Source organism: Henckelia pumila, chromosome 3, assembly GCF_033568475.1.
Source record: "Henckelia pumila isolate YLH828 chromosome 3, ASM3356847v2, whole genome shotgun sequence".
In the NCBI taxonomy this organism is placed as follows: Eukaryota; Viridiplantae; Streptophyta; class Magnoliopsida; order Lamiales; family Gesneriaceae; genus Henckelia; species Henckelia pumila.
This window is the reverse complement of record NC_133122.1, coordinates 158,840,462-158,859,156: the sequence shown is the minus strand read 5'-3', so window position 1 is coordinate 158,859,156 and position 18,695 is coordinate 158,840,462. Positions and strand designations below refer to the sequence as shown.

Sequence of the window (18,695 nt, the reverse complement as noted above, 5' to 3'; positions counted from 1 at the left end):
CACCTGCTCTGCCATATCTCTAAGCATCTCCGGTCCCAAATCTGGTGACTCGGACAAATCATCCCAAAACAACGAAGATCGGCACTTCTTACCATACAAAGCCTCAAAAGGCGCCATACCGATACTCGCTTGGAAGCTGTTGTTGTAAGAAAACTTGACAAGAGGCAAAGAATCCTGCCAACTAGTGCCAAAGTCTAGCACTACAGCTCGCAGCATATCCTCTAACGTCTGGATAGTCCGCTCTGACTGTCCATCAGTCTGAGGATGATAAGCTGTACTCAGATGCAATCGAGTACCAAGTGCCTCCTGAAGACTGTGCCAGAAGTGCGAAGTGAATCTAGGGTCTCGGTCTGAAACGATCGACTTCGGCACCCCATGCAATCTCACAACATTTCTAACATACAACTCAGTCATCTGATCATGACGATACGTCATCCTGTACGGAATAAAACACGCAGACTTCGTCAATCGGTCGATCACTACCCAAATGGCATCGCATCCTCGAACGGATCGTGGTAGCTTCGTGACGAAATCCATGGAAATGTGATCCCATTTCCATTCAGGAACAGATAGAGTGTGCAACAGACCTCCTGGTCGCTTCCGCTCTGCTTTCACCAGCTGACAATTCAAACACCGAGATACAAACCTCGCTACGTCGCTCTTCATTCTCTTCCACCAAAACTGAATCTTCAGGTCGTTGTACATCTTACGACCTCCAGGATGAATACTAAACCGACTGCAATGAGCCTCTCGGAGAATACGCTGTCTCAAATCCGAAATATCAGGCACAACAATACGGTTATTCACATACAGTACATCATCTCTAACCTGGAATTCAGACTGATGCCCAGATCTGACTTTCTCTACTGAAACCTGAATGCTTGGCTCAGACTTCTGTGCTTCTCTGATTGCAACAAACAACTCCGGCTTGGCTTGAATAGCAAACACTCTGATAGTCTCCCTATCTGTTTCAAACTCTAAACCAGAAGTGCAACAATCATCGATCAACTGAGAAACACCAATAGTAGAAAGAGATAAAGAACAAAGCTTTCGGCTCAAGGCATCTGCATCTGCATTCGACTTTCCCGGATAATACTTGATTTCACAGTCGAAATCCTTCAACAAGTCTAACCATCTTCTCTGTCTCATATTTAGCTCTGCCTGTGAAAACAAGTACTTAAGGCTCTTATGGTCAGAAAATATCTCGAAAGACTCACCATAAAGATAGTGACACCAGATCTTCAGATCAAAGACGATCGCAGCTAGTTCAAGATCATGAACCGGATAACGAGTCTCGTGCGGTTTCAGTTGCCTCGATGCATACGCTATCACATGCTTATGCTGCATAAGAACACAACCCAAGCCTCGGTTAGAAGCATCACAATAGACTGTGAAACCTCCAGTACCCTTCGCAATAGAAAGAATTGGAGCACTGGTCAGTCTCCTCTTCAGATCAACAAAGCTAGCCTCACAATCTGGAGTCCAAACAAAAGGCGCATTCTTATGAGTCAGCTGGGTAATTGGCTTGGCAATAGACGAGAAACCCTCGATGAAACGACGGTAATAACCAGCTAAACCCATGAAGCTTCGGATCTCCGACACCGAAGTAGGTCTAGGCCAATTCATAACCGCTTCAATCTTGCTGGGATCGACAGAAAGCCCATCTTCAGAATTAATATGACCGAGAAAGATAACTCGATCTAACCAGAATTCACACTTAGACAGCTTGGCAAACAACTGCTCAACTCGCAAAATCTGAAGTACGGTCCTCAAGTGCTCTGCATGGTCAGTGCGGTTCTTCGAGTAGATAAGAATATCATCGATAAAGATAATGACGAACTCATCTAAATAACGCTGAAAAATACGGTTCATCAAACCCATAAAAACCGCGGGAGCATTAGTCAAATCGAACGGCATGACTATAAACTCAAAGTGACCATACCTTATTCTGAATGCGGTCTTAGGAACATCTTCCTCTCGCACTCTCAGCTGGTGATAGCCTGACCTCATATCAATCTTCGAATAGACAGAAGAACCCTGCAGCTGATCAAAAAGGTCATCTATTTGGGGTAAAGGATACCTGTTCTTAACTGTAGCCTGATTCAATTGGCGGTAGTCGATACAGAGCCGCATAGAACCATCCTTCTTCCGAACAAAAAGCACAGGAGCACCCCAAGGCGATACACTAGGTCTGATGTATCCCTTGGCAATCAAATCCTCAAGCTGCTCCTTCAACTCTCTCAATTCAATAAGTGCCATACGATAAGGAGCTTTGGAAATAGGTTGAGTACCTGGCACCAAATCGATGCTGAATTCGATCTCTAGAATAGGTGGCAATCCAGGAACATCTTTCGGAAACACATCAGCAAAATCTCTAACCACTGGTAAATCTACCAAAGCTGGGATAGATTTCAGTACATCAACTGCATAAACCAAAAATCCTTCTGCACCTCTCTGCAACAAACGAGTCATAGATAACACCGAAATCAAAGAAATTCTAGATCGAGAACCCTTACCAAAGAATTTCCACTCGTCTGCCATTTCAGGTCTGAACCTGACAACTTTCAGAAAACAATCGACTGTTGCCCTGTACTTGGTCAAAGCATCTATACCAACAATACAATCAAAATCTGACAGTCCAAGCACAATACAGTCAAATTCTAACAAATTCCCCTCAAAACAAAGTTCACAGTTCCTGACTAATCTGACAGAAACAATTCCTCCACCCAAAGGTGAAGTAACAGCTACTACAGTAGACAACAAATCAGTAGGCAAAGCATGCAATAACACAAATTTCTCAGAGATAAAGGAATGGGAAGCACCTGTATCTATCAAAACATGAGCAGAATGACCAAAAATTGAACAGTTACCTGCTATAACATCATCAGGTGCCGCCTGAGCCTGATCCCTTGTCAAGGCGAAAACTCGTGCCTGCTGTCTCGGAGGCTGGTTCGCACTAGAGTTACCTCCCTGTCTGTTCTGCTGCTGAGGCTGAAAAGAGTGCACTGCAGAAGACTGCCTCTCGGGTTGAGCTGCAAGTCGAGATGAACTTACGCTCTGAGCTCTATCCCTGTTATGCTGAGGGCACACCTTAGAGAAGTGTCCCGGTTGCTGACAGGTGTTACAATTGCCAAAGACTCCCACGCACTGATCCGGTGAGTGTCTTCCTCCACACTTGCTGCAGTACAAGGATGATGATCCAGAGCTCTGTCCTGAACCAAACTGTCGGAAACCACTAGAACTAGACGAACTGTTCCCCTGCCTTTTGAACTGTTTACCTCTTGCCTTGTACTGATCCTTTCTATTTCCCCCACTGCTACCACCTTCAAACCTCTGCTGCTGGTTCTGATGCTGAGATGGTTGATTCTGATATTGAGATGGTTGGTTCTGATACTGCCTCTGTTGCTGAGGTGCCACCTGATTACCTCTTTGCCTCCACAAGCCTGCTTCTGCTCCCTTTGCGTGATTCATGGCATCCGAAAAGTTGTTAGGCCTGTTGGTGTTAACCAACGTGAAGAAGTCGGGGTTCAACCCATTGATGAACTGATCTGCCTTAGCTTCTTCATCCCCGGCAATTAGTGGCGCAAAATGCAACAGACTATCAAACTTAGCCACGTACTCTTCAATGTTCAGATTCCCTTGCCTCAGGTTGGCAAACTATACTCCCTTGTCTTTGCGATACGAGATAGGGAAAAACCGCTTATAAAACTCAGATTTAAAAAGAGTCCAAGTAACTTCCGTACCTCTACTCTCAAATGCTTTCTTTGTCATGATCCACCAGCTCTTAGCACCACCATGCAGCTGATGAATTACTAACCTGATTCGGCGGTCATCGATGTAGTCAATGGAATCAAACAACTGATCCATATCATCCAACCAACTCTCACAGTCAACTGGATTTTCTGAACCCATCAATAACGGCGGATTGAACGACTGAAAAACCTCTTCAACAAGGTTTCCATAGGCGTTGCTGAAGCATCCAACTAATCAACTTCAGTGCTAGCTTGCTCAGTCGCAGGGATAACTGGTGGTGTGTTTCTGTTTATCACTCGACGAGGACCCATCTGATAATCAAAGGTTAGGACACGAGATATCTCAATCGCTACAATCAGTGCCCTTACAACCGCTTGGAATACCGGATACCAGTCGATAACAAAAACAGTTATATCTCAAGTAGATCATGCTTTATAAATTAAATCACATAACCATGTAATTCAATAATTCTCAATAGTAAAGCATCCTCGCATGGAATTAAGTACACCGTTAAAATAATTCAACCACATGCGAGGAGCCAATACACGCAGACTCGATCTACCCGCTCACTCTAGTTCAACCAAGAATCTTATCTCTCTGATACCACTTAATGTGAGACATCGGTTCTAAACAACTTATCTCGGATTAAACAACAATTAAGCATACAAGATCCAAGACTAAAAGTAAAAGAATTTTTTTTTTTTTTTTAAAGAAGGGGGTGCGCCCGGGGGGCTAAAAACTGCAGCCTGGGCACCTCCCAAAACAGCAACCTGCTGTTTGGCTCAAAGGGGTATGCGCCCGGGCGGCTAAAAACTGTAGCCCGAGCGCCCCCTGCTGCAGAACTAGGAAACAGCAGAAAATCTAGGAGGCTCAACTCCAACACTTCCAAAATGAAATCATGCATTACAACGCAACTCAAAACATTAATACACATGAATAATTCAATACAAAGTAGTTCTAAAGTTATACAATCTCAAACTAATAGAACATGCTTCATTCTAAGATTACAAACCGAATAACAACATAACAAGTTCGAGTTCTAACATGCTTAAATCTTAACTAGATAAACATGCTGATTCGACTTCTAAAACCGAGTCCCACTACTAACTCTCCCTATTGAAGCTAACCGGGTCTTCGCTGACTCGATCCTGCCCCACCTGTTGCCAAGTACACATACAAAACAAAGCAACAGCCGGATAACCGGTGAGAATGATAATCCCAGTAAAAGCAACATATCAAGTAATACAACAATAAACCTGCTTTCAAGACAACAACATAATCAATAACAATGAAATGAAATGCATGTCTTTAAATCGGGATTTCAAATCTGATAAACGAGGGATTGCTGCTGTGCTTTTGGGATCCCGAGGATGAGATCACGTAACGACTCACCGACTCTCCCAATCGAGGTGGTGCCACGTATCCCACTTCTCTAGACTTTGAGCAACTATAATGAGTATGCTAGCACCAGGCGAAACGACTACGACCTAGGCCACTCAATCATAGTTCCCAAACGTCTAAACAAAAAGGGGCGGTTCTGCCCGCTAGAAACAAGATTGGCTCAAGATGAATGCATAACAAAACATAAACATAAGCCTTATAAACAACTCAAATAACAACCAAAATACCAGTTCCACATGATAGAACAAGTATTGATGCAATATGTGATTTGAAAGGAAAACTCGAGAACCAACTGTCCCGAGTATGCTATCCCGCTATGATGACTGCTTTTACCTTTCAATGTCGTAGATCCAACTCCGGACAAGTTACAACAAAAGATTGTATCAACAACTATACAACCTAAACAACAAACAACGGTTCAAGGAAATCTCTTTACCGTTCTTCGTCCAACTCTCGACGAACAATGCTGCTAACACAGGGCTCGACAAAATCCAACGAATCTGTACAAATACAAGAGTTGATCAACAACCACGATCACTCACAAGCCAAGGCTTCAATCAATACAAAAACGATTCGAAAACCCAAAACTCAAACCGACGGCATAACGGGTATAAACTGAACAAACCGGAAATGCAGACAGTAGTTGAATACTGATATAACCTCATATCAATGCCCAAAACAACAATAACAAAGCAAACCCATCAATCTCAAAATCCACATTTTCGAAAATGGCTTCCAAAAATCATAACAAATCCGAACGTCGCTCTAATTCAAAACCGACAGATAATAAACGATCAGAACTCTGTCTAGAACAACATACTCGAATCTCGAACGATTCTAACAACATACAAAAACTAGAATGTATCCGATCGTAGAAGAACCTACAATATAACAGAGCTCTCACTGCAGTGATCGATAATCTGCCTTTAGAAATAAATTCCAACGGCCGAATCGAGCTCGGACTGAAATCTGGGAGCTTGAAAAGGTGATGGGGCGTTTCAATGGAGGAGGAGCCAGATAAGGAAGGAGAAGGATTAAAGATAAAAGTCAAAAGTTGAGTAGATAATATATAAAATCCACTATTTGCGTTTTAGTCCATGAAATTTCCAAAATTTGCAAAAAGGACCCTAATCAAAATCAAATCGGCTCGAGAACTCTGTAATCTCCGATTAACTCAAATAAACTTATTTAAGATAAAAACGGGGCGTTACAAGGTGTCTAGTTCAGGGTACGATATTATCGTGCCTTCTGGTGAGGTTCTCTCTACCACCAGTGTTATCAATGGTTTGGAGTTGAAGTTCGAGGGTATGTGGTTAGAGCTGATCTAGTGGTTTTGCCAATGACGGGGTTTGATCTTATATTTGGTATGGATTGGTTGACGGCCAATGGAGCTTTGATTGATTTCCGGTGAGGTCGGTAGCATTGAACCCCGTGAGGGGAGACCCGTTTTTCTTCTAAGCAACCCATAGTAGTGGAGTTCCGCACGTTATCTCTTGCGTACGTGCGAGGAAGTTATTACGTAGGGGTTTCCATTGATTTCTCGCTAGTGTTGTTGCAGTGGCAGAGCCATCTTTGGGATCAGTGAAGGATGTAGATGTTGTTCGTGATTATCCAAAAGTTTTCCCGGAGGAAGTTGCCGGGATTCCGCCAGTTCGGGAGGTCAAGTTCGGCATTGAGTTGCTGCCAGGTACCGTGCCTATCTCTAAGGCACCGTATCGCCTTGCTCCTACCGAGATGAAAGAATTGAAGGAACAGATTCAGGAATTGCTTGAGAAGGGATTCATTCGCCCTAGTTTCTCACCTTGGGGTGCACCTGTGCTCTTCATCAAGAAGAAGGATGGAAGTATGAGACTTTGCATTGACTATCGTGAGCTCAATCGGGTGACGGTAAACAAGTATCCGTTGCCGAGGATTAAGGATTTGTTTGATCAGTTACAAGGAGCTTCGGTATTCTCTAAGATCGATCTGCGGTCTGGATACCATCAGTTGAGGGTCAGGGAGGAAGACGTGTCCAAGACTGCATTTAGGACGCGATACGGCCATTATGAGTTTATGGTGTTGCCTTTTGGTTTGACGAATGCTCCAGCGGTTTTCATGGATCTCGTGAACCGAGTGTTTCAGCCGTATCTTGATCAGTTTGTTATTGTCTTCATTGATGACATTTTGATCTACTCGAGGAGCGTGGAGGATCATAGGCAATATTTGCAGACAGCCTTGCAGATTCTGAGGGAGCGGCAGTTGTATGCCAAGTTCAGTAAGTGTCAGTTTTGTCTTGATAGCGTGGTGTTTCTAGGCCACATTGTTTCTAGAGATGGGAAAGCTGTTGATCCATCCAAGGTTGAAGCCGTGCAGAATTGGAGGATTCCAAAGAATGCCTCGGAGATTCGCAGTTTCTTGGGTCTAGCGGGTTATTACCGGAAATTCATCAAGGGATTTTGTTCTATTTCAGGGCCCTTGACTGCTTTGATCAGAAAGAATGCGAAGTATGTTTGGAGCTCAGAGTGTCAACGGAGCTTTGATCGGTTGAAGGAAGCTCTTACTTCTGCGCCAGTCTTGGCAATGCCGGTGGATCATGAGGAGTTCGTGTTTTACACCGATGCATCTAAGTTGGGTTTAGGCGCTGTTTTGATGCATTGTGACAGGGTGATTGCCTATGCATCGAAAAAGCTGAAGATTCATGAGCAGAATTATCCGACGCATGATTTAGAGCTTGCTGCAGTAGTGTTTGCACTCAAGATATGGAGGCACTACTTGTATGGAGAGAAGTGTAATATTTTCATTGATCACAAGAGCCTCAAGTACTTCTTCACGCAGAAGGAGTTGAATATGAGGCAGCGCAGATGGTTGGAGTTAGTGAAGGACTACGACTGTGACATTAGCTACCACCTGGGTAAGGCTAATGTGGTGGCTGATGCATTGAGTCGAAAAACTTCATTAGTGACTTGTTTGTCTGTGCAGCGGCCTCTCCAGACTGAGATAGAGAGGTTTGATTTGGAGGTCTACTCATGTGGCCCCGCGCCGAGTTTGTCCGCGTTTTCAGTGCAACCGACCTTACGAGATCGGATTAGGGAGGGACAGATTTCTGATGAGCAGTTGGTTCTTATGAGGCAGAGGGATGAGGCCAAGGGAGGCCTACTTTATATAGTCGATGATGGCATTGTACGTTATAGAGGTCGGATGTGGGTGCCGAGTTCGGGACAGTTGAGGACTGAGATTATGACCGAGGCGCACGCGTCTCCGTATTCCATCCATCCTGTGAGTACGAAGATGTACCGAGACTTGCTGTCATTGTATTGGTGGCCAGGGATGAAGCAACACATTAGTCGCTTCGCATCCGAGTGTTTGACCTGTCAACAGGTCAAAGCAGAGCATCAGTGACCAGCAAGGTTGCTTCGACCACTCCCTATCCCTGAGTGGAAATGGGAGAACATTACTATGGATTTTGTGGTTGGATTGCCAAGGAGCGCCAGAGGATGCACAACGATCTGGGTGATTGTCGATAGACTCACCAAGTCGGCGCATTTCTTGCCGGTGAGGACTAATTTCACCATGATTCAGTATGAAGAGCTGTGTATCCAAGAGATTGTCAGACTTCATGGGATTCCAGTCTCGATTGTGTCAGACAGAGATCCGAGGTTTACTTCTTCTTTCTGGAAGAGACTTCATGCAGCTTTAGGGACGAAGCTACAGTTTAGTACTGCTTTTCACCCCCAGATTGATGGACAGTCGGAGCGGGTTATTCAGGTCTTTGAGGATTTGTTGAGAGCCTGTGTGATCAACTTTCAGGGCTCATGGGAGTCGAGGCTACCTCTAGTGGAGTTTACCTATAACAACAGTTATCAAGCATCTATAGGTATGGCTCCTTACGAGGCTCTTTATAGAAGAAGGTGTAGATCTTCCGTGCACTGGGATGAGGTTGGCGAGAGGATTCTCTTAGGGCCAGAGTTGGTGCAGCAGACTGCAGATATTGTGTTGCGGATTTGAGACAGGATGAGGACCGCACAGAGTTGTCATAAGAGTTATGTTGATCGATGACGACGCGACCTTGAGTTTGTCGTAGGAGACCATGTATTTGTGAGAGTCGCGCCCATGAAAGGAGTGATGCATTTTGGTAAGAGAGGCAATCTCAGTCCGAGGTTTATCGGTCCATTTGAGATTTTGGACAGATTGGTACCTTGGCTTATCGTGTAGCGCTGCCTCCTAGTCTTGCAGTGGTGCACAATGTATTCCATGTCTCGATGCTGAGAAGGTATATCTCAAACTCATCGCATATTCTGGATTTTGAGCCTCTACGGCTGGCGTCAGATTTGTCGTTCGAGGAGCGACCGGTGCAGATTTTGGCACGTGAGGAGCGGAGACTGAGGACGCGAGTTATTCCCATGGTCAAGGTCCGGTGGCTAAATAATTCTGAGGAGGAGGCCACCTGGGAGGCTGAGACAGACATGCGGACGCGTTATCCGGATCTTTTCGGTACGTATCTCAATTTCGAGGGCGAAATTTCTTTTAAGAGGGAAAGAATTGTAACGCCTAGAATTTTCTCTTACATAAACCGTATGCATAATTAGGATAATTAATATTTTAAATAAAATTAAATAATAATAAAATAAATTCAGGGTTTAAATGACTTTTATTTATAATGATTATGTGTTTTAAATGTAATTAGGATTTTAAAGAGCATAAAATAATTATTTTAAGGTTTATTTCATTGGAAAATTTAGGTATTAAAAATGGGCAATTTTATAGGCTTTTAGGACACTTTTAATTTGGGCCATTTATTTATTTCGAAAATATGCTATTTATGGTCCAAAAATCTATCTTGGGTTGAAGTTTATTTATTTTCTTTAAAGCCCAAAAACAAAAGCCGGCCCATGATCCAAGTTTTAAAACCCATGAGTTGAGCCCTAAAACTACGTCTTCTTCACGCCTTCGTTTCTGGTTGAAGCAGGGAGTCAGCCGTTCTTCTCACTAGCACACAGCTCACACGAAATCTTTATCAAATTTCAAGATTATTGCGGATTATTGATCACCACGCCCTGAGCTTCGTTTCTATAACTTTATTTTCCGGTTTAAGGCATGTTCGATTTCCTTCCCCCACCGTTTAAATCGATATATATTGTTTGTTTGGTTGAGTAAATATGTGCTAGCATTTGTGTGTGTTGTTGAACTCAATATTTTAAGAGTTTTGCATCATATTTCTCGATTTATTTTCTGTTTTTTTCTCTTGCTTGTTGGCTCGGTTCTATTTTGCTGCTTCCTGTTCGGGTTCAAGATGCTTCCAGCCATGGGTTGGGGTTAAGAGGGTACTAAGGTGGCGAAGTTCTGGGCTGGAGTTATTGGAGAGTGGTTGGCCGATGGTTTGGGTGGCTGTGTGCGCAAGGAATGGGTGCGGGTGTTCTTGTGTAGGAGGTGACTGGTTCAAGGAGGTTCGGCAGGACCCTGGGGTGGTCCTGCCGGCATGGGTCCGGCCGGGCTCTGGCCATGGGTGGCCGGAGCAGGCAGGGACTTGGGAATGAGTTTGGGCCGTGCGCAGGAATGAATCGGGGGAGCAAGAGGCGAGCTTGGATTGGGCTGGGCGTGTGTTGGGCAAAGTCCGGGTTTCTGATTTGGGCCGGGTCGGGTTAAGAGTCCGGGTGTCTGATTTGGATCGGGTTAAGTGTCCGGGTCTGGGTCGAAATAATTAGGATCATGGGTTTGGGTTTGGTCCGGATATTCCTAATTGGACCAAACAAATGATTTAGGTGTTCAAGATAATTAAATTGGGCTTAATTATTAGTATTTGGGCTTAAGTTATTGAATTGAGTTTTAATTACTAGTGTTTGAGCTTAAGATAGTAAGTGAGTTTAAATTATTATTTGGGCCCAGAAAATGTTATATTAGGCTCAAATTGAATAATATAATTTAGGATTAAGGTATAAGTGTGGGCTTAGGAATTAAATAAGGTAATTTGGTCAGACTTAGTTTAAAGTTTTAATTTAAGGGGCAGCAACTCGAACTAGGCGTGACAAAATAACAGTCCGTAAATATATATTTAATAGACGTATATGTAATATTTTGATATGAATATTATTTTTATAATAAAGTAATTAAATATATATTTACGGGCAAAGTTTTCAAGGAAAATTAATATTTTTTTTAAATTCATGATTCATGCATATGTTTTAAGTTAAATTGATGGCATGTGAAGAAAAAAAATAATTTCACGTAGAACGTTATAGGAATGAGTGCTGATTGTCTTAGTGACAGAAATTAGTGATTATCAATTTTTGGGATGGTTCTTTAGGTTTTATTTACATAGTTTATCAGCATAACTCTTCCAATTATATTATGTTATTGGTGCACGAAATTAATTAAAATATCATTAGGTAGATAGTATAATTTTGGAAAGTGACTGAGTTTTTTCTAGCATTATTACAATGCCCTTATACTAGATAGTAGATCTAATGGACTGTATTTGATTCGGACATGTCGGATTCAAAGAAAAAATGAACCCACATAGGATTACTTTTCATTATGTGTTGGGGATCAGGTGTGTATGTAGAAGAAGGGGGTGAATACATATTTTAAAATATTTTTTAAAAATGATAAGAGCCGAGTGAATGCTAGTCCACTTAACCGTTTTTCTCAACTTCCTAGGTTGTGTGAGCAACTAGAAAATAAGTGCGGAAAGAGCTCACAAACTTAGGTGATATCGACCGGTAAAGAAGTGCAATGCATTAAAGTAAATGAGTCAAGAGTTTTATGGAAGTTCAAAGGTAATCTCCATCTACGTCTCCCCTTCTTCCACACAGGAAAGAATTCACTAGAAAACTTTGGTAACTACAACGTCTTGTAATTCACTCACTTCGAAAATAGGACTTAGACACTGCCTATAACAGAACTCCTAGATTCTCAAGAATAAGATTCTAAGTTCTTATCAAATTTATTTTGATACTGTGATTCTGACTGAGTTCTTCAAACTCAGATTCTCAAATCCCTTGAATATTCTTGTGTTCTTCAATCAATGGATGGATTTGAGTAACCTTGAAAGATCCTTAGATGATCAAATACTTTTTCTGATAAGAAAGGTTTGATATGAGCAGGATGAATATCTTCAAGTAAAAGTGCTCAAAGATATTGCTAAGGTTTTTTAGATAGTAAGCTTCGTTCTTCTTGATTCTTTGAGCAATATTCAAATATTTATAACACCATGATTTCCAACGTCTTTATTGTTCATTAAATATGGCTGTCATTTAGCTGTTGAGAAGTCCAATCTTCTCTTCTGTTAATAAATTCTTGATTGAGACATTTTCCTCATTTTTCGGAGGCAATGACTGCTGGAATTTGAATAATATTACTTGCAATATCTATTTGTTGCAATTCTGTCCATTCTTCTCATATCTCTTCATTAATGCTTCAGACGGCTAACAAATACTAATGACTTTTGCATTAAAGATGTCTTATCAGATAGCCGTTGAGTAGAGCCTGTTGAAGTACTGATCGGTTGACAAGCCTTCAAGCAGTTGATGCTTATCGAGATCAGTGGACATATCATATGAGCGGTAGACATCTTATGTGAACGGTAGACAAGATCTTGAGCAAGTAACCGGTATTTTTAAAATTTGTGCTAAGACCGATAGAGACAACTGAATTCTTCTAGTCTTGAACGGTTGATACTCCTTTTAAGTGGTAAACGTGAGTCTTCACTGTAAGCGGTTGATACCTGTTGTACAATGAATAAGGCGGCAAGCACTATAACAAATGATATGTTGTTTTGTTGTCACCAAAACGAAAGGAACCAACAATTTTCCTTTTTTTGGTGATGACAAAACCTATGCCCCAAGTTTAAAAATTAAATAGCAGTAGACATGAATTTATTAATGTAACGCCCCGAATTTATCAAAATTGATATTATTAGAGATATTCGGAGATTATTAATTCGAGGACTGAATTGATATTTGATTAGGGTTTGTTTTTGCAATTTTTGAAATTTCAGGGACTTCAGTGGAATTTTTGGTCTTTGACTTAGTCATATATTAGATGGATGACTAGGCTCTTTCTTCTTATTTCTTCTCCTCCAAACCGTGTTCCTCCATTGATGATGGGAAACGAGATCTTCAAGCGTTTGATTTCCGGTTTCTACTCGATCCGTCCGACAGAATTTTAATCCGAAGATAGTTTCGCGATCACGACATTGAAGGCTTCATTCTATCATAAGTTTTTCTTCGATCAGTTGTTCTTCGTTTTTTTGGATGTCGTTGGAATCGAATGATTTTTGGATATGTTGTTCTTGAGATAGTAGACATCGTTTATTTTCAGTCGGATCGAAAAAAAAACGTAGTTCGAAATTGATTTGAATTTTTGAAGTGTTGTTCAAAAATGGGGTTTATGTGATTTTTTGGTTGATTTGAAATGGTTATATTGCTATTGTTATGAGTTGGTTGAATTGATTTGCTGGTGTTGTGATTTTTGGTTATTCAGTTTTTAGCCGTTATGCCGCCTGTTTGAGTTTTTGGGAATACCAAATGAATTGTATTGCTTAAACCGAGTTTTCGATTGAGTTGATCAATGATCTCAAGCTTTTATTACTTCCATACAGATTGAGTTGAAGCCCATTGAGCTCAGAGTTGCGGAATTTGGGTTGAAAGAGAATTGAAGCCGGTATAGTATTGTTTTCCTTATTGACGATTGATTGAGTTCGAATAGATTTTGAAATAAGTTATCTTTGGTTTCCAGGATTTGGATCTTTGATTGAGAAATGTAAAAGCAAATATTGATTGAATAGGGGATTGAACTCGAGATAGAAAATCTTCGAGTTACCCTAAAAACCACATACTTATATGTTTATATGTTTTGGTTTGAGAATGTGATCATATTGTTCATATGGCATTCACACATCCATAACTCGAGTCGGATACGAACTACGAGGAGTTTGGATAATTGAATCAAGATCGGATACGAATCTTGATGTCGAGATCGGATACGAATCTCGATAATAGAAGAAACTCACGAAACATGCATTGCATATACATTATATCATGAATTTATATATGATCTTTGTTATTTTCTTATGTCTCTTTTACTGGGATTTATTCTCACCGGTTTATCCGGTTGTTGTCTTGTTTTGTATGTGTACTTGACAACATGTGAGGCAGGACCGAGTCAAAGGTCGCATGGCTAGATGAGATGTGTTGATAGAGTGAGGACTTGGTGTTTTAGAAGTCGAGTTGTATTTTCAAACTTGATTGTATTTTGTGCTTTTTAATTCAGAACTGAAGCATGTTTTATGTTGTTGAATATTCGAATAACTCTAGAACTGCATGTATGACTTTATACGAGTTTCGAGTTGAAATTCATGTTGATGTAAATGTTTGGAGTTGTTTTGGTTTTGGGAATCTGTTCTAAAATGCCTTAGAATTTTCTGATATTGCAGGGCACGGACCCCGTGCACACCCCCGTGCAAGGTTCCGGGTGCACTTTGCCTCAGTTCTTTGTTTTGTGCTTGATATGCACGGACCCCGTGCCACCGCCAGGTAAGGGTCCGTGTGTGTTCTGTTTTTGATTCTTCGTTCATGTTATGCACGGACCCTTGCACGGATGGTGCACGGGGTCCGTGTATTTTTGTGGCTTTGAAGCTTTGGCTACAGCTTAATGCACGGACCCGGGCATGGAGGATGCACGGGGTCAGTGTATGTTTTTTTAAAAAAACATTCTTTATCTTTGTCCGGTTTTTCTGTCGATGATTGAATGATTTACTTAGATTAGATAATTAGAATCAAGGACCTCACAATTAAGAAAATGAATTTCATTGTTTTACACATCATGAAATGGAGAGCTTATTACACCTACGAAGATAATGAAGCTAGCATTTGAACCAGCTAGCACCACCTGAGCTGCTTCCTGTTCTTCTCTTCTCGTCCGCTTCTCGTTTCCTACGAGATTCTTCTACCATGCATCTTTCCACATCTTCTTTCCATTTTTAAACTTCTTTTGCTATTCCCACTTCTTCCCCATTTTTGGCATCACTGCAAGTCAAATGGGCCATAATTTCACCTAGCTGAGACCTAATGGAATTTTGGAGGGAGTTGATATGAGCATCAAAATGAGTGCATAACTCTGTTTGAAGAGTGGCAAGGTGATTTTTTATGCTTGTTAGCATGATGCTCACTTTGGACAATTTGTCCCGCAAGATCAAAAAGCACTTGTTCATGCATGTGTGCAGCCTTCGTCACTTTTGCAATGCAGAGGCCAATTTCCGAAGAGAGGAATGATAATTTGTCCATGATTGCTTTTTTAGAGTTATAAACTCCAGTTTGAGTTGCCATCACATGGGAATCCATGGAGAGAATGATTTTTTGAAGGTTCTTCAAATGATCATGGATTTTCGGTCATTGGGCATAGCGGCTGCAATCACAAGTTGATTATCGGGGGAGGTAGTATAAACTTCTTTTGCAACTTCAGACTCAGAACTCAAGCTTGAAGTTTGTGAGGACGCGGTGTTTTATTTCGACTGTGTAACGCCCCAAAAATTAGCCTATTCGAGATTATAAGAGATTAAGATTGATAATCGGAGATTTAGGAATTTGAGGATTCTATTGATATTTGTTCAGGGACCGATTTGCCATTTTTGAAGAATTCAGGGACCAAATGCAAAAATGAGATAAATATATATACTTGGCCCTTATTTTAGTTAACCAAGTCTCCATCTTCTTCCATCTTTCCTCTCTTCCTCTCACGCCTAGCCTCCATTAAAGCTCCAAAACGTGAGCTTTGAGCTTCAAGATCTTTTCGTGCTCGATCCGTCCGTTAGAAATTCATCTGAAGGCATATTCGCGATCACGGCTGCGAGAGCTCCATTCTACCATAAGTTTTTCTTCGATCCAATATACTTTGATTTTGGGATATTGTCAGAATTTGTTTAAATTCCGATATGTTGTTCTTGAGCTAAGATAGATCGTATATTTGACGTCGGATCGGAAAAAGAACGTCGTTTGGATTAGTTATGAATTTATAGGCATGACTTCAAAAATGGTGTTTTGGGATTTGATGGAATTGGATGGAATTGGATGAGTTTTTGTTGATTTGAGTTGTTTAGATTGATTTATTGATGTTTTTTTATTTCGGATAGTTGAATTTATAGCCGTAATGCCGCCGGTTTGAGATTTTCGGATTTTGGGAGTTTGATTAAGTTTTGGGATCAACTTGAATCAGATTGATTGATATTGAATGTTTTTATTTGTCCGTACAGATTTGACTGAAAATTGTGGAGTTCAGAGTTCGTAGAATTCGAATTTTCGAAGAGTTGATCAAGGTTTGGTATTGGATTACCTTCATCATCGAATTACGATTGGAATAGAATTTTGATTTGGAAATTCTTGTTGTTGTAGCTTGATCGAGATTGGAAGCTACTTCTAACCAAAGAAAGAGGTATAAGACGATTTAGACTTAAATAGAACGAGTTACTCGAATCCGACTTGATTCGAGTGTTCCAAAGAATCACATACTTGCCTGTTTAAATGAATTTCTTGAATTATATGATTGAATGTATTATGATTTCACATGCATTCATATTGAGCCAATTGATTTATTTTCATTGAGAATTAGACGTTATGGGGGTTATAGTCGAGTGGCATTAGTAGGCGATTTACTACAATGGTCGATCAACTCTCTATAGTCGCTCCGGAGTCTAGAGGATTGAGATATACATCATCCACCTCGAGGGGAGAATCGGTGTGATTGTTGTGATATTTTACCTCGGGATCCCAACAGAAGAATTGAAGGACTGAATTCCTTTCGATTATCTGAGTCTGATAATCCCTGATTTTTTTAGACATGCATTGCATTTTATTGCATTTGGAATGGAGATATGGTTATTCATGTTGTTGATATACTTCGTGAAATTACATGTTGGATGTTGGTATATCATGTTTTGATATATTAATTGATATTGCATGTATTATATCTTTTACTGGGAATTGTATTCTTACCGAATTTATCTGGTTGTTGTCTTGTCTTTGTATTTGTGCTTGGCAACAGGTGCGACGAGTTCGAGTCAGAGGCAGCATGACTAGATCGGGTTGGGAATGATAGAGTGAGTACTTGGTATAGAATTCAAACTTTTTATTCGAACTCTTTTAGGTTGTATCTTGTATTGTAGAACTTATAAGTGATGCATGTTCTACTGGATCGATTATTGTACAACTTAGAATTATCCTGTACTGTTTTTATACGAGTTGTATGGGTTTATGCATGTTGAAATATGTATTTTGGAGTTGGAATGGAGCTTCATGATCTGCTGTTGTCTTCTATTTTTTTCAGAAAAATTACAGGGCACGGACCCCTTCCTAGGTCCGGGTTAGGGTCCGTGTACCTTCGCTTTTTCGATGTTCCGGATTTGTTCATGCACAGAACCTGTGCCTTGGTCCGTGCATGGGTCTGTGTGGTTTCGTTCAAAGATAGTAACTTGAAGATTTAGAATTGTTGGGCATGGACCCGGGCACAGAGGGTGCACGGGGTCCGTGCATGCATTTTTTAAAAAAATTCTTGAACATTTGGGTCCGGACTATCTGTCGATTATTGAATGATTATTCCTTGATTAGATGATTAGAATCCGGGTCCTCACATTAAGTGGTATTAGAGCGATAAGATCTTGAACTTATTAGAAGTGAGCGGGGTAGATCAAGTCCGCATGAATTGATTTCTCGCATGTGATTGAATTATTTTAATTGATTTATTTAAATACCATGCGAGCCTGATTTATTACTGAAAAATTACTTGAATTACATGATTATGTGACTAAATGATAAATCATGAATTATTTGCGTTATGAACTGTATTTATTTCCTGTTCGAATCCAGATTCAGTCGAATTGCATGAGTAATCAGAGAAGAGGTTGTTGTACACCGAATGTTTGAAGATTGAGTTAATTTGTGTCCTATTCTCTTGAGTATCGGAATTGTCCCCTTGAAGAATTTTGAACAGGAACCTACCAGTATCGAACCCGATTGAATAGAGTAGTACTGTGACTGATTAGATGGATGTCACTCCGACACCGATGTAATCTTTACTGATGAGGATTCAGTCATGTAACCCACCGACTCTGAAGAGTACTGAGAATGTCGTGGATGTGAAAGCTGGTTAGAAGAAATCGAGTAACTGTCTGATTTTCAGGAATACACCGATGACCGTCGAATTCGATTAGTGTTATAACAACCTTAGGAGTTTGATTAAGTTGGTGGATTTTGAAAATAAAGCGTTAGAGAATTAAGAGATCATTTTTCGGCCGAGAAGAAAGCAATTCAAGAAGTCTGGGAGCGGTTCTTCTAGCTCCAGTGAATCGAGACAGTTTGGCTTAGGACAGAGTACAAAAACTTCAGGTTTAGCCTGCAGCAATTGTGGAGGTCGTCACCTCAGCGAGCTTTGTGACGGAACCTTTGGTAGTTCTCATTATCTGTCGGCAACCCGAATACTTTGCGAGGATATGTCCTCAGCGAGGTGTTGAATGATATAAGAGTGTTCACTCTTTTAAGCCACCTCAGCAAAATCTTTTGGGAGGTAATAAGAAT

General features: G+C 40.9%; 1 long non-coding RNA gene across 1 annotated transcript; it reads left to right on the top strand.

The window, feature by feature from the left end:
- Positions 1–10,096: 10,096 nt before the first annotated feature.
- Positions 10,097–13,273, top strand: LOC140886110 (uncharacterized). The gene is made up of 3 exons (XR_012151430.1): positions 10,097–10,225; positions 12,586–12,692; positions 13,127–13,273. It is a non-coding gene; the product is annotated as an uncharacterized lncRNA (long non-coding RNA).
- The last annotated feature ends 5,422 nt before the right edge of the window (positions 13,274–18,695 follow it).